A 14503-nucleotide genomic window follows, 5' to 3' on the forward strand; every position below is an offset into this window, starting at 1 on the left:
TTCCTATCTCCCATCGTGGCGAGTCTATCCTTCACACACCCGAGTCAAATTTCCCCTTTCATAATGTTTTAGTCGTTCCATCTCTAGTGCACAACCTACTCTTAGTTCGTCAGTTCACTAGAGATAACAATTGTTCTATCGAATTTGACGCTCTTGGTTTTTCTGTCAAGGATATCCTGACCTAGCGCGTGATGCTTCGGGCAATAGTGTTGGCAACCTTTACACCATCCCCGCTGCACCTCCGGCTCCACACACCAGCATAGCCACCATCTTGGTCATCCCAGCTCCGCCACTATAAAAACCATTCGTCATAGTGTGTCTATCAGTTGTAATAAAGTAGAGCATACTCTATGTCACTCATGTCAGCTTGGCAAACATGTGTGGCTTCCTTTTTCAAATTCCAGTTCAATTAGCTCTATGCCTTTTGAACTCATTCATTGTGATGTGTGGACATCTCCTGTTGCCAGTATTTCGGGTTTCCAATATTATCTCGTTTTACTCAATGATTTTACACATTTTTGTTGGACTTTTCCCCTCATTCGCAAGTCTGAGGTTGCAGCCCATATCACAAATTTTTGCAACTATGTCTCCACATAGTTCAGCCTCGCCATCAAAACCATCTAGGACAATAATGGCACTGAGTTCGTAGACAATACCCTCCAGGCTCTATTTGCCTCTCATGGTATTCATTTACACCTCTCGTGTCCATACACTTCCCCACAAAATGTCAAGGCCGAACGCATTCTTCGCACACTGAACAACATAAGCCACACCATGCTCATCCATGCGCACATGCCTACACCTTACTAGGCTGAGGCACTCGCCACAGCCATGTACTTACTGAACCGGCGCCCTTCCTCCACCGTTCGCAATGCTGTCCCGTATACTCTACTCTACAACAAGCCACCCGAGTACTCCCACCTTCATGTCTTCAGGTGTCTGCTACCCCAATTTGACCGCCACGGCTCCCCACAAACTCACCCCCGTTCCACAGCTTGTGTCTTTCTCAGCTACCCCTCTTCCCATAAGGGGTATTGCTGTCTCGATCTATCGACACGGTGCATCATCATCTCGCGCCATGTTGTTTATGACGAGACTTGTTTTCCCTTCAGGCTTAACACCTTTAGGTCCTCGCACAGCGACCTGGATTTCTTTCTTGTAGGTACTACTACGGCTGCTCCATCACATACCGACATTGAGCAACAGTGCCCTACTCAGGTGGTCATTGAGGAGTTGCAGGACAACCCCGCGGTCCTCCTTCATGGGCCTCTGGTGCCTGCTGCCCCTACTCGGTCTATGGTGTCTGCACCACCACCACCAACAATCGCCCCTCCTCCACCAGCCCGGGACTTTCTGTCTAACGTACAGTTGGCGTCCCCGGGCTCCTCCGACGCCCCTAGCGGTCCAGCCACCTCCCGAGCAGGCTATTGCAGTGCTGGCACCTACACTAGCAGTAGCACCATCAGCTGCAGCAGCACCCTGGATGGTCACCCGGTCATAGACTGGCACTCTTCGTTAGGTTCAGCACTACAGCTTCTCCACCACCCATTCCGTCATCTTGCCGGTACGGGCGAATTACCAGAGTGCCTTGGCGACCCTTTCTGATGGGCTACTATGGCTAATGAGAACAAGGCGCTCATTGATAACTGGACCTGGCGCCTCGTCCCACGTCCTCCTGGCGCCAATGTTGTGACTGGCAAGTCAATTTTTAAACACAAATTCCACTCAGATGATTCCCTTGCCCACCACAAGGCACACTGGGTGGTTCACGGCTTCACTCAGCACCATGGCATCGACTATGATGAAACATTCAGCCTCGTCATCAAGCTTGCCACGATATGCGTCGTCCTCAGCCTTGTTGCTTCGCTATCCTGGCCGATCCACCAACTTGACATGAAGAATGCCTTCCTTCACTGTCATCTGGAGGAGACTGTGTACTGCTAGCAGCCTCTAGGCTTCATCGACCCTGCTCGTCCTGATGATGTTTGTCTTCTATAGCGTTCTCGGTATGGCCTGAAGCAGGCTCCTCGGGCATGGTACTAGTGGTTCACCGCCTATCTCCGTCTACTTGGCTTCGTCGCATCCATCTCCGACATGTCCCTCTTTGTGCTCAAAGAGGGGGGCGCTATCACCTACCTGTTGTTGTACATCGATGACATCATCCTTATGGCATCCACATTTGAACTGCTACAGCGCATCATGGCACGTCTCCACTCCGAGTTCGCCATGACCGAGCTCAGCGATTTGCACCACTTCCTCAGCATCTCCATCACGCGTTTGCTAGAGGGACTGTTCCTCTCCCAGTGCTAGTGCACTATGGATCTTCTTCTGTGGGTGGGCATGGCCAAGTGTCACTCCACCATGACCCCAGTTGACACTCATGCCACGCTCTCCACCATCGATAGAGCTCCAATCGCCGATCCTTCCTAGTACCAGAGTCTAGCCGACGCTCTATAGTTCCTGACACTCACCTGTCCCAAGCTCACCTACGTAGTCCAGTAGGTGTGCCCCTTCATGCATGATCCTCGCGAGCCTCTTCTCTCGTTGATCAAGCGCATCCTCTGCTACATGAAGGGCACCTTGTCCATCGGGCTCCAGGCTAGTTGACTCCCTCACCGCATACTCCAATGCGGACTGAGTGGGTTGTCCAGGCTCAAGGCGCTCTACATCTGGCTACTGCATCTTCCTCGGTGACATTTGCAACCTTATGCACAGAATTACATCAATGACATGAACAGAGAATTTGGGGTATGCTATGCAGTAACATTAATATCTAGTATCTTACATGTTTTTCCGCTGTGCACTCCCTCCTCCCGTTTAACTGCCTCATAGGCAACGCCGATGCATGGCTGCGAGCCTTGCCTCCATCTCCCTGCCGCCACAGCCCCATCAATTTGCCGCCGCCGCCATTAACTTCACCCGTGGTGACCTCGGCACAAGTCCTCCGCAAGTTAAGGTACGCGAGAGAGAAGGAGAAGACTCGATGTCGACTTGGGTCATTCGCCCATCTAGCGAATTAGCTCCGCAGCCCCCATCTTCCGTCATCGCCGACCCTACCTTTGGCTTCTATGTCTGCCCTCCTTGCGGACTGATCCAGCGGCCGCCTCTTGGTGCGATTCTTTGCTACGAGTTGATGTTTCTTTGCTGCTGCTTGGTGGTGTCAACGTGCGCTCAGCTCAGCTCTGCTCGGTGCTGACCAGCTCTGCTATGCTGCTCTTCGCTGCTGATATGCTGCTAGTGATCTTCTCTACAATTGCTATGCTCAGTGCTGATCTGCTCTGCTCTACTACTCTTTGGTGCTGATCTACTACTACTGATCTGCTCTGCGGCTGCTCTATTATCTACTCTATGGCTGCTGCCTTCTCCTACTCTACTGCTCCTCGGTGCAAATCTACTGCTACTAATCTGCTCTGTGGCTACTTGGTGCTGCTGCCATTCCTTCCCGTGGGACCTTCGCTGGCATTGAGCTCCCCTGCTTAGCTCGACAGGTCTGCTCCCCTAGCGCCCTCCTAGAACTTGAGCAGGATCCTGCTCTTATAGAGTTAGTCGGGGACTAGGATTTCTCTCTGGGTAAGAGATTTAAAGCTGAAGTTCTTCACAAGTTCTCTTCATCAGTGTATCACCCATCTTCATCTTCGGATGGTTCCTTCTTCATGCTTGTGGTTTTTCGAAGATACCTCTTTTGTTTGACTGAAGAGTTAGTTGCTATGGCTATTCATTATTGTCTAGGTGGCTCTCCTACTGGATTCCATGTTACCTATCTGCAAGATCGACATTTTTGCTTTTATGTTGCCTCGAAGCATGTGGGTTTGTTGGTTCATGCTCTCAAGAGGATTACCACTGACCACTTTGACATCTACTTCCACATGTGGCATGATGGGGGTGATAACTAGGAACTCCAACAGAAAAAATGGGAAAAAGAAGAGAAGGATAGTTGGTCGACAGTGACCAGGCGCAAATCTCCAAATCTCCCAAACAAGGGAAAAAGCATGTCTTCTAAAAGAGTTTCTTTCCATAAAAAGCTCACTCAAGATTCTTCGATTCATAAATCTCATCCTAGGGAGCTTTCTTCAGTGGTCAAGATTGGTGCTATCTTCTGCCCTGTTATGAAAGACTCCTACAACATTTTTGGGAAAGCTTTAGTTTCTTCAAATGCTCCTGTCAAGCATGCCTGCTCCTGCTCTCCAACAGCTACACTGACTGATGTCCCAATCCACCTCAATCTTGATCATGCCACCAAGACCCAGCAGTCAGTAAGGTTTAATGATGGGTTGCCTCCCCAAGGTGAACGCTTCAGTTTTTTCCCAAGTCATGCAACCCGCCTCTGTTTTAGATGCTTAAGTCTGGCTCATCTTGTTAAGGGCATGTACAACCCACAGACCGGAGGTAGTCTGCAAGAGCCTTGAATCTGATGTACAGACAGCTAGAAGGACAGATCATACAACCCACAGACAGGGGTCGTCTACAAACTATTTAATACTTTGCATGTAGCCAAGATCATTCATGAATATCATTTTGTATACCATTGTGTTGCTGTTTGATAGATAATGGATTCACAGCTACGTTGAATACACAAAATGAAGCCAAAGAAATCAGAAATGTTTCAAGGTACTATGCATTGCCATTTCTGCAACTCCATACATCAACATGATAGCCAAAGAAATTAGCAAATTTTCAAGGTACTATGAAATTAGAAAATAAAAGCATGACAGCTCCATACATCAGCATCTTGTTGAGCTTTGACAACAACTAGCTTTCTGATTCTCATCCTGTAAACAAACAGAACGAAGGAGAAGATCAGACGAACAACTGATATTAGTTTTCAGCTGAGAAATCTAACTGAGAATTCAACAACAGACATATGAGATGACATGTTGCTGATCAGGAAGCATATAGCAAGATAATTTCAGAATAATCATTAGATAACATGTAAAATCAGGAAGCAAGATAACATGTAAAATTAGGAAGCATACACTGCACTTGGGAAACTTCAGAATAATCATTAGATAATTTCAGGAAAAAGCATCTTCCTTAAACACTTCATGGCAGCAAGTCGCTCAGACTTTTCATCATCTGTCATTGAACTTGTATATTGTGAGATGAGGTTGTTATATGCATCCATCATCTTTGATTCTTTCTCAAGCTTCTTCCCCTCCATCTCAAGCTTCTTTGATTCCATCTCAAGCCTCCTCCCCTCCATCTCAAGTTTCTTGGACTCTCTGTTCTCCTGTGCTGTTAAATGGGTAAGCCTTGTGGTCTCAATCTTATCGGAAGACAACTTTTGCTGCATCTCTAGCACCTTCATGCAGTTTGCATTAACTTCTTCTTGGATCTTGCTCAATTTATCAAGCTTTTCCACATGATTTGTGGATTCCTCTGATTTTCCATCATCACCCATTGCCTTTGACTTGCCTTTTGCAGCAAGAGCGAACTTTTTAGCTGCCTTTTATCCCATTGGTCGCTTTGGCATCTCATCTTCACTATCAACATTTTCCACATCTTCTTCGAGGTTATATGACTTCCTTTTACGAGCATTCTTTAGCTCTTCGTTGTATGTTTTCCACTTCAGCACTTCATGACAAATTTTCCAAACATTCTTAATCACAAAGAGTCCAAGCTTGTGATCAAATAGAACTTCTCGGCTGTATCCATCCACATCTCATCGGAGTAGCCACTTGTGAACACCCTGCGAGTCTTCAAATACTCAGATTCAAAGAGGTCACACCAGCTATTAATCTTGTGCCAACGATCCTTGGCTTGCTTTGCATTCCTTTTCCTTTGCGGTGGGGTCTCCTTGTTGTATGCCTTGATAACATCACCCCAATATGCTTTGCCCTTCCTATCGGCTCCAGTGGTTGAGTCCGTTGAATTTTCAATCCAAGCACTCATCAATCTTTCATCTTCTTGTGGTGTCCACATAATCCGCTTCTCAGTCCTAACCATTTCGTTCTCATCATTGACTAGAACAGGTAGCTACTCTGATAAGAATTCCACCTCTAAGGGAGAACTTCCTCCATTGGTTTCAGGAATAGATATATTGACATGGCTATTGTGAGAAGGTGTACCAACCAAATGAAAATTATGTGGCTGATTGCCAAAGTACCTCATGAAACCACCTTGTGTGTCTTTATCCCTATAAAAAGAAATAGTGACAGAGCAGCTACCATCATGAAACATACAAGAATGAAATATCCTATCCTTATCAAGAAATGAGTCAACAATGCGAGCATTCAGCTGTCCTTATCATCATTGAATTGCTATTAAGTGTGTTTTGAGGTGTAGAGAATAATTGCACATACTAAGGTTTAGTAAACTAGAAAAAACCATAAAAGTTATCAAAAATGCATAACACAAGCTTGCTTTCTCATCAGGTTACCTCTAATTATGCACTCATAAGAGGAAAAAGAGACTTTCCTATGAATACATTTAGCATAACATAATGAAGATTGAACACAAAAGGTTCTTTACTGGGTGGTTTAAGCCAGCAATCCGGTTACTGATAATCATGCAGTAATCTTTCACTGCTACTGCTAGTCCAACATTTCAAAGACATGCAGTAATCTACTGATAATCAAATACATGCAGTAATCTACTGATAATCTTACAACTAATTTAATAAATAACCACTACCTTCTTGATTAAGCAATTGTTAATAACCACTACGTAAGGCAGATACAAAAGAGAAGAAGCAAACTACTCTTCTGGGAAACATATCATGTCAACCAAATGCACTACTCTACTGATAATCAAAGACATGCAGTAATCTACTGATAATCAAAGACACCTACTAATAATCTACTGATATCTATTTTTAGAAAAAAAAACATGTAGTAATCTACATCACAACGAAGAGGCTCACAAGTTCTCTTACCATGTTGCATCTGAATGCCGAACTGAGGAAGACCCTGGACTAGCGCCGGTAGGTGGCGATGGAGGGAACAGAAATCCGATAGGGGAGGATTCGGCCGTGCCGGATGCAGCCATGGATCCACGGCCAAAGGGAAGGAGGTCAGCCGACGGGCTAGATCCACGACCAAAGGGAGGAGGCCAGCCGCAGAGTCGGATCTACCTCCAACGGGGAAGAGGCCAGCTGCCCTGCTGGATCCACGACCAATGGAGGAAGAGGCCCGCGTGCTACCGACCTTGCCCTTCCGCCCCGCCGCCACTCTCAACGCCACCCACGCCAGCACCGCACCTGAATCCGATGGTGTGCTAGGGTGGTCCATCTCGCTGGTGAAGTTTCCCAAAAAGATTGAAGAATATATGGAGATGGCGGTGGATTTGGCGCGCAAAATCCATTCCCACGCGCCCTCAACTTCGTCCGTGCATGCGCGCGCCCGCACTAGATCCTCCGCTCATCGACTCCCCCGTACAACGTGACTCTAGAGAGACGATGGCATCTTGGACCACGAGCCACGCTCGTCGTCTTGCGAAGCGCCGGGGCGAGCTCGTCTGCTCAGTTCGGGGGTTCTTTTTGTAAAATACGCGACGTACAGACGAGGTATACAGACGCGTTGTACATGCCCTAAAGATTGTCAGGGGAGACTCATTGTATTTACTACTTCAATTATGGTCATCAGGCTCATTACTGTGTCAAGAGACAATTAGACCTCAAGCATAATTGGGCCATTAAGCCCATGAAACACCCCTTGGGTGAAGAACACAGTGGGCAAGGGAGAACAAATTATATTCAATGGTCCCTTGGTCCCAATGCACCTGATGATGCCTTGCCTTCTATGCTTGGCTCCCAAGACTTGACTCATCGTATTCCCTCTAGTAATCAAGAGGTCATGGAAGAGGATCAAGGTTATGCTGTGATAGTTGATGCTGCTTCATCCCCTGCTGCCCTAGCCTTTCTCCGCATAGGTAGAGCAATGAAAGGGAAATCACTATTGACAAGCAGCACGACGAGAAAGAAAACTTAGTGGTTGAACATACTGGAATTCAACAGAACCAAGCTCTAGCAATCAGCAACTCTCCAATGCCTATTATGATCAATAAGATGTTCGAAGAGCAAAGGGATTGTGAGCAAAGAGAGGCAATCTCTAGCTTTCTTGCTACTGGTTTGAGATAGATATTCAATGTCCAGATTGCACCAGGCACATGAACTCTGAGGAATCTACCCATCCCAAGCTCTCTTATCCAAATCGACCTTGCCTCCCTAGGAATCAACTCCCTCAACACCATTATGAACTTCCTTGATCAGAATACTACTACTACTATATATGTTCTCTCTAACACTTTGTAGTCCTTGCCAAGTCTTCAACCTCAACCTGTTGAACTCTGCACAAGAAGTGCTCCCATAACTAGAGTGTATTACAGGAGAAAGTTTAAGGGCAAGGCTAAAGAACTCGAGAAGGCAACTATTAGTGTGGAACTTTCTTCACAACATGATGAAAACATCTTACCTGCTTCCCCTGAAGAATACATACCAACTCACTCAATTGACATTGCCAGTATGGACAAGGGCAAAGACAATGTGGCAAGAAAAAAAGAAATGTTGCACTCCTGTTTCCATCCAGATGCTAAGAAGCCCAAGGTTCATCAAAAAGCTTAATGGGTGTAAACCTACTATGATTTCTTCAAAGAAGACAAGAAATAGAAACAAAACTAAGGGCAAGAAGATCAAATCACAAATTGATCTTTTGGATGACATTCTTCTCCCTTCCACCTGTTAGACCAATGAATTGACTGGGTTCTCTGTTATTGATAAATATAACAGTGTTGGTGCTACCTTCCTAGAAATACCTATTGTTGAAATTTAGAGGGTGGCAACAGAAATTTGTCGCATCGCTCCTTTGGAGGTGATAGCGGACTTGCTCCTTACATCAAGGCCTAAAGACGAAGCAGGCCCAAGTAGGAGTGCTAAAATCTAGTACTGTTTCCATGGATATAAGCCCCAGCAGCAACAACAATAATAGAAGTCTCAACAAATCTTGGAACATTTTAAACTGGAACATTAGAGGGGTAAACTCTGAAGACAAATGTAATGCCATCAAGGAAAAAAATGATGAAACTGACTGTGCCATCCCAAAAGGGAGCATTTCAATCATTCCTTTATCAAAAAGCTGGCTCCAAAGCGCTTCAATTAGTTTGCTTTCTCCCCCTCCTAGGGTGCCTCTGGAGGTATACTAATTGGATGGAATGGCTCTATCTTCTCTGGTCAAGTTGTTCAAATAAACAAATTCAATGTAACAGTGCGCTTTACCTCATCTCATAATGGACAAACTTGGACTCTCTCTTCTATCTATGGTCCCTGCCATGGACCTGATAGAGACACTTTTGTTCAATGGCTCAATGATCTACAGCTCAATGTAGAGGAAAATTGGATGTTGGCTGGTGATTTCAACTTCTATAGAGCACTATCTGATAGAAATAGAGATGGGGGTAATATGAATGACATAATGATTTTCAATGAAATTATCAACAATCTGGGCTTAATGGAGATCCCTCTCAAAGGAAGGAATTTTACTTGGAGTAACATGCAAAGTGTTCCCCTTTTTGAACAAATTGATTGGGTTTTTACCACTCCCAACTGGACTTGTGATTTCCCAAACACCCTCCTCCTTCCTATGGCTAGACCCACTTCTGACCATATTCCTTGCAAGATTTAGATTGGCACCTCTATTCCCAAAGCACAGATTTTTAGGTTTGAAAATTTTTGGGTTGAACATCAAGGCTTCTATGATTTAGTAAAATCTATTTGGAGCACCAATATCTCGGCTACTAATAGTGCAACCAGAATCACTGCCAAATTTAAACTCCTAAGAGCTGCTTTAAAAAAGTGGAGTAAAGTCTCTAATTTCAAACGCTTGATAAAGAATTGTAACTCCATTCTAGAAGTCTTGGATTCACCGGAAGAACAAAGGCCTCTATTTGTCCAATAATACAACTTCAAGAAAATCCTAAAGAATCACATACTCATGCTTCTCAAACATCAAAAGGAATACTGGAAGAAAAGATATACTATCAGATGGACTAAATTCGGCGATGAAAGCACAAAATTTTTTCATGCTACTGCTCCAGAAAGATACAGGCTCAACACCATCACCTCTCTTGAAACCAAAGCTGGCATATCAGTTTATGAACATAGTGAAAAAGGCTTCTATGCTTCTTGAAGAGTACAATCACAGGATGGGATGCACCACCAACCCCACCATGCTCTTTGACCTAACCCAGCTTGTTCAGACTAGTGATAGCCTTGATGAAATGTCCAGGCCTTTCAGCATCGAGGATATTGATTATGTCATCAAGCAAATGCCTGTAGATAAAGCTCCAGGACCTAATGGTTTTAATGGGTTTTTCCTAAAAAGTTGTTGGGAGATAGTCAAAGAGGACTTCTATAACCTGTGCTTTGATTTCTTCAATGGTTCCTTGGATCTACAGTCTATAAATAATTCCCACATTACCCTGATCCCCAAGACAAACAACCCTGCTACTATCAATGATTTTAGGCCTATCTCCCTTCTAAATTGTGCTATCAAAGTCATCACAAAGTTATTGGCTAACAGGTTGCAAGGTAAAATTATACCCCTCATTCATACCAACCAATATGGTTTTATCAAAAGCAGAACCATACAGGACTGTCTGGCTTGGGACTACGAGTACATTCATTAATGTCAACAATCCAAGAAGCAAATAGTCATTGTTAAATTGGACTTCACAAAGGCTTTTGACACCATTGAGCATAATGTAATCATTCAAATGATGAGGCAGCTAGGACTTGGTGAAACTTGGTGTGACTGGATTCAGAGAATTCTTATCTCGGGAACCTCTTCTATTATGCTTAATGGAGTTCCTGGCAAGCACTTTCATTACAAGCGGGGGGTTAGACAGGGATATCCACTTTCCCCCCTCCTCTTTGTGTTGGCTGTTGATCTTCTTCAATGTATCATCGACAAAGCTCACAGAGAAGGTCTCTTTGAACTCCCAATTCAATCCTATGAAAAAACTCATTATCCTATTATCCAATACGCCAATGACTCCATCCTCATCATGAAAGCCTCCTAGAGAGAACTATTCACTCTAAAGGGTCTATTAAAATCTTTTACTCAATCAACTGGTCTTAGAGTTAACTATATGACGTCATGCCTAGTCCCTCTAAACCTCTCACATGACAAAGCCCGACAGCTGGTTGGAGTCTTCGGTTGCAAGTTGAAAACCCTCCCTTTCACCTACCATGGGCTGCCATTGGGCACCACTAAGCCAAGAGTGGAGCATTTTGGATTCATCATGAACAAGGTGGAGAGAAGACTCACTGCCACTTCAAATTTCCTCTCTTACGCTGGAAGATTGGAACTAGTTAATTATGTCATTTCTTCTCTTCCTACATATGCTATGTGTACTCTGCAGCTACCTGTCTCAATCATCGATTACATTGAGAGAGCAAGAAGGCACTGCCTATGGAGAGGGTCTAACAGTAATGCTAAAATGAAGCCGTTGGTGGCTTGGCCGAAGTGTTGTAAACCAAAAAAGAAAGCTAGACTAGGTATTATCAACCTAAGAAGTTAAAATTCTGCCCTTCTACTTAAACATCTAGACAAGTTCTATAATAAGAAGGAAATTCCCTGGGTGAAACTTATTTGGCATGCTCACTACTCTAATGGAGACATCCCACAAGCCTCTACTAATAGAGGTTCCTTTTGGTGGAGGGATGTTCTGAAGCTTTGTGACCTTTTTAGAGGGATTGCTAATTGCAAAATTGGAGATGGATCAACCGTTCTCTTCTGGTCAGATCTATGGAATGATAATGTCATGTAGATCAAGTTTCTAAGGCTCTACTCTTTTGCAAAGAACAAGAATATCTCAGTCTCACAATTCCTATTATACAATAGCCTCCAGTCACAGTTTCATCTCCCATTATCTGAACAAGCTTATCATGAATACCAAGGTCTTCAAGAATACATACAAACAATTTAGGTGGAGCAACATACTAAATATTTTTGGAGTTACTTGTGGGGGAGCAGCAACTATACGTCATCTAGATTCTACCACCTACCCTACAAAAATTTACAACCTCCTACTCCCTTTCTCTGGATTTGGAATTCAAAGTGCTGCAACAAACTCAGAGTGTTCTCATGGCTTCTACTCATGGATAAACTAAATACTAGAAACATCCTCAGGAGAAAAAAACACAAATTAGAGGGCAAAAATTACAATTGTGTTTCTCTACAGCAACAATGTTGAGGAAACTGCTCACCACCTATTTTTCAGTTGCCCCTTCAGCCAGGAATGTTGGCAGCACTTGGAAATCCAATGGAACCTTCAGAGTGAATTCTTTCAAATGATGATACAATCAAAACAGCAGCACCAAAATCCTTTCTTCATGGAGACCTTCATCATTGCTGCCTGGCATATTTGGAAGCAGAGAAACAACTTCATATTCGATAGAGGCTGGCCTTCTTTCTCTTCTTGGAAAAACCTCTTATGTGAAGAGGCCAAACTTCAGGCTTTTAGAATGAGAGATGATAAACGTGTAGCTTTTCTCCTCTGTTTAGATCTCCTCTCTTAGGCCTTTCTGGTTTTTGGCATGCGGTTCCCTTCCCGCCGTGGCTACCTCAGTCCCCCGGCTGGTTGGTCTGTTGTTATTTCTCTATCTTTTGTATAGGTTTCAGTTTTTATTTAATATATTCCTACAGTGGGGGCTTCCCCTGCTGTATTTCCCGTTCAAAAAAATATCTGGTATCTTGCCCAATAAAAGTTGATTTTTTATGTCAAGCGTATTTTTTCTACTTATGTTTATTATGTTCTACATATCTGCTCTAATTTTGGGGTGTTTCTGAGAGTAGATTCTATGCCCTCTCATTTTTTCTCCTCTTAGTGAAATGACACACAACTCTCCTGCGTTTATTCTGCTTTCATATCAGACCAACAATTTTTTCGCTTTATTCTTATATGATATGATATGATGTATGCTTCAGGTGATCGATTTATGCTAACAATATGTTTCTACAAGTTCGGTAGTTTACATGAGACGTAACCTTTGAACTCGCTAAAACAATAGCAGTATTTTCAATGTTTCACGATAGATATGTGATGCTATAATAGAGGACATTTATAAATAACCCAGGATCTAGAGGACATAATACTATGTAAATAACACAGGTTTCTGGCCACATAGTGTAATAGTAGAGCAAAAGGTCGAGGTTCTGAATTTTAGGCTTCATTTTCCGCATTGGAGAAATCTCCTTATTTGATACTCAATGGTCCTGTTGTCCCTGATTTGCCACTGCAAAACTTGTGTTCCCTTCTAGTCATTTACTTTCCCTACCCTCATGCCATTGCTATTGGCTATGTTAAGTTAGTTTTTTAGCGAACTATGTTAAGTTAGTCCACCACTAAACTATGAAAAGGAAGAGCTGGGCCTCGAGCCTAATCGAGAGAGGAAGGAATTTTCTATTTTCCAAATCTTTTTGCATTTTGTTTTCAAATTCAAATCCAAATGTAAACCAAATCAAATTTGAATATGATTTAAAATACACTTTTTAATTCAAATGAAAATGAAAATTTTTGGTATGCTCCCAAAAATAAATTTTACAACTTTAATTTTTTTTTTAATTTCTAATTTTTCTTTTCTTTTATTTCAAAGCCATTTTCAAACTCATTTCCAAAAGCAATTTAAACCATTTTGAATTTTAGTCAAAACCACTTAATCAATAAATCAAATGCACCGGCATATATGCACAACCATGTTGCTACTCCTTATGATAAATTTTAATTTAAGAAAAAAATATTATTTCCCTATGTTTCATGAGCACAAAAATTGTAAATTACATCAATTTACGTCTAATTCAAAAGGTTTTAGGGTGTTACAATCCCTGATCTTTGGATCATTACTCTAACCCAACACGTCACATGTGCCCAAATTGGTATTGTCGCTCCAGTCAAAGTCATGGCTGACCAGTTGGGCCAGGCAGCAATCTAGACCCAGGTGGACCACAAAATATGATGCACAGAAATTGAGAAGGTGAGAGACAGAGAGAGGTAGAGATAGAAATGTATAGGAAAAAGAGAAAATTGTATTAGAAAAGAGAAAGATGTATTGGAAAGTGGAAGGTCAAATATTTTGGGACAAAATTTAAATCCTATAAAGTCTTTTATCATGTTATATAGGGAGTATGTTTCATTACAACGCATAGGCATGTTTGCTGTGAAGAAAAATTCTTTCTCCATCTCTCAGTCTGTCACTCCCTCCCCCACATGTCCGTCCCTCCACTCTCCGTTGGGCTTAACAGTTCTGGCTGGTATTATTAAGAGTAGTAGTATACGATAAATTATAAAAAACTGCTTGGTTCAAGACTTGTGCTGATATGAGTTAGAATAACATGCATCTAGACATTATACATGGTTTGATTATACGTTGAATTATAAAAGAACTATGTGGTTCAGGGCTCATGCTCATACCAGTTAGAATAACACACATCTACACACTATACATGGTATGATTCTAAGACATATTATAATAGATAATTCAAACTTTATGTTTAGTTGCAACGCACATGTA

The 14503-nt window shown here is 43.0% G+C and overlaps 1 pseudogene; it reads right to left on the reverse strand.

Annotated features, from left to right (window-relative positions):
- Positions 1-5002: 5002 nt before the first annotated feature.
- LOC136536929 (glutathione S-transferase T3-like) lies at positions 5003-6984 on the reverse strand (annotated as a pseudogene).
- Positions 6985-14503: the final 7519 nt, after the last annotated feature.

This window comes from Miscanthus floridulus, chromosome 2 (genome assembly GCF_019320115.1).
Source record: "Miscanthus floridulus cultivar M001 chromosome 2, ASM1932011v1, whole genome shotgun sequence".
Taxonomy (NCBI): Eukaryota; Viridiplantae; Streptophyta; class Magnoliopsida; order Poales; family Poaceae; genus Miscanthus; species Miscanthus floridulus.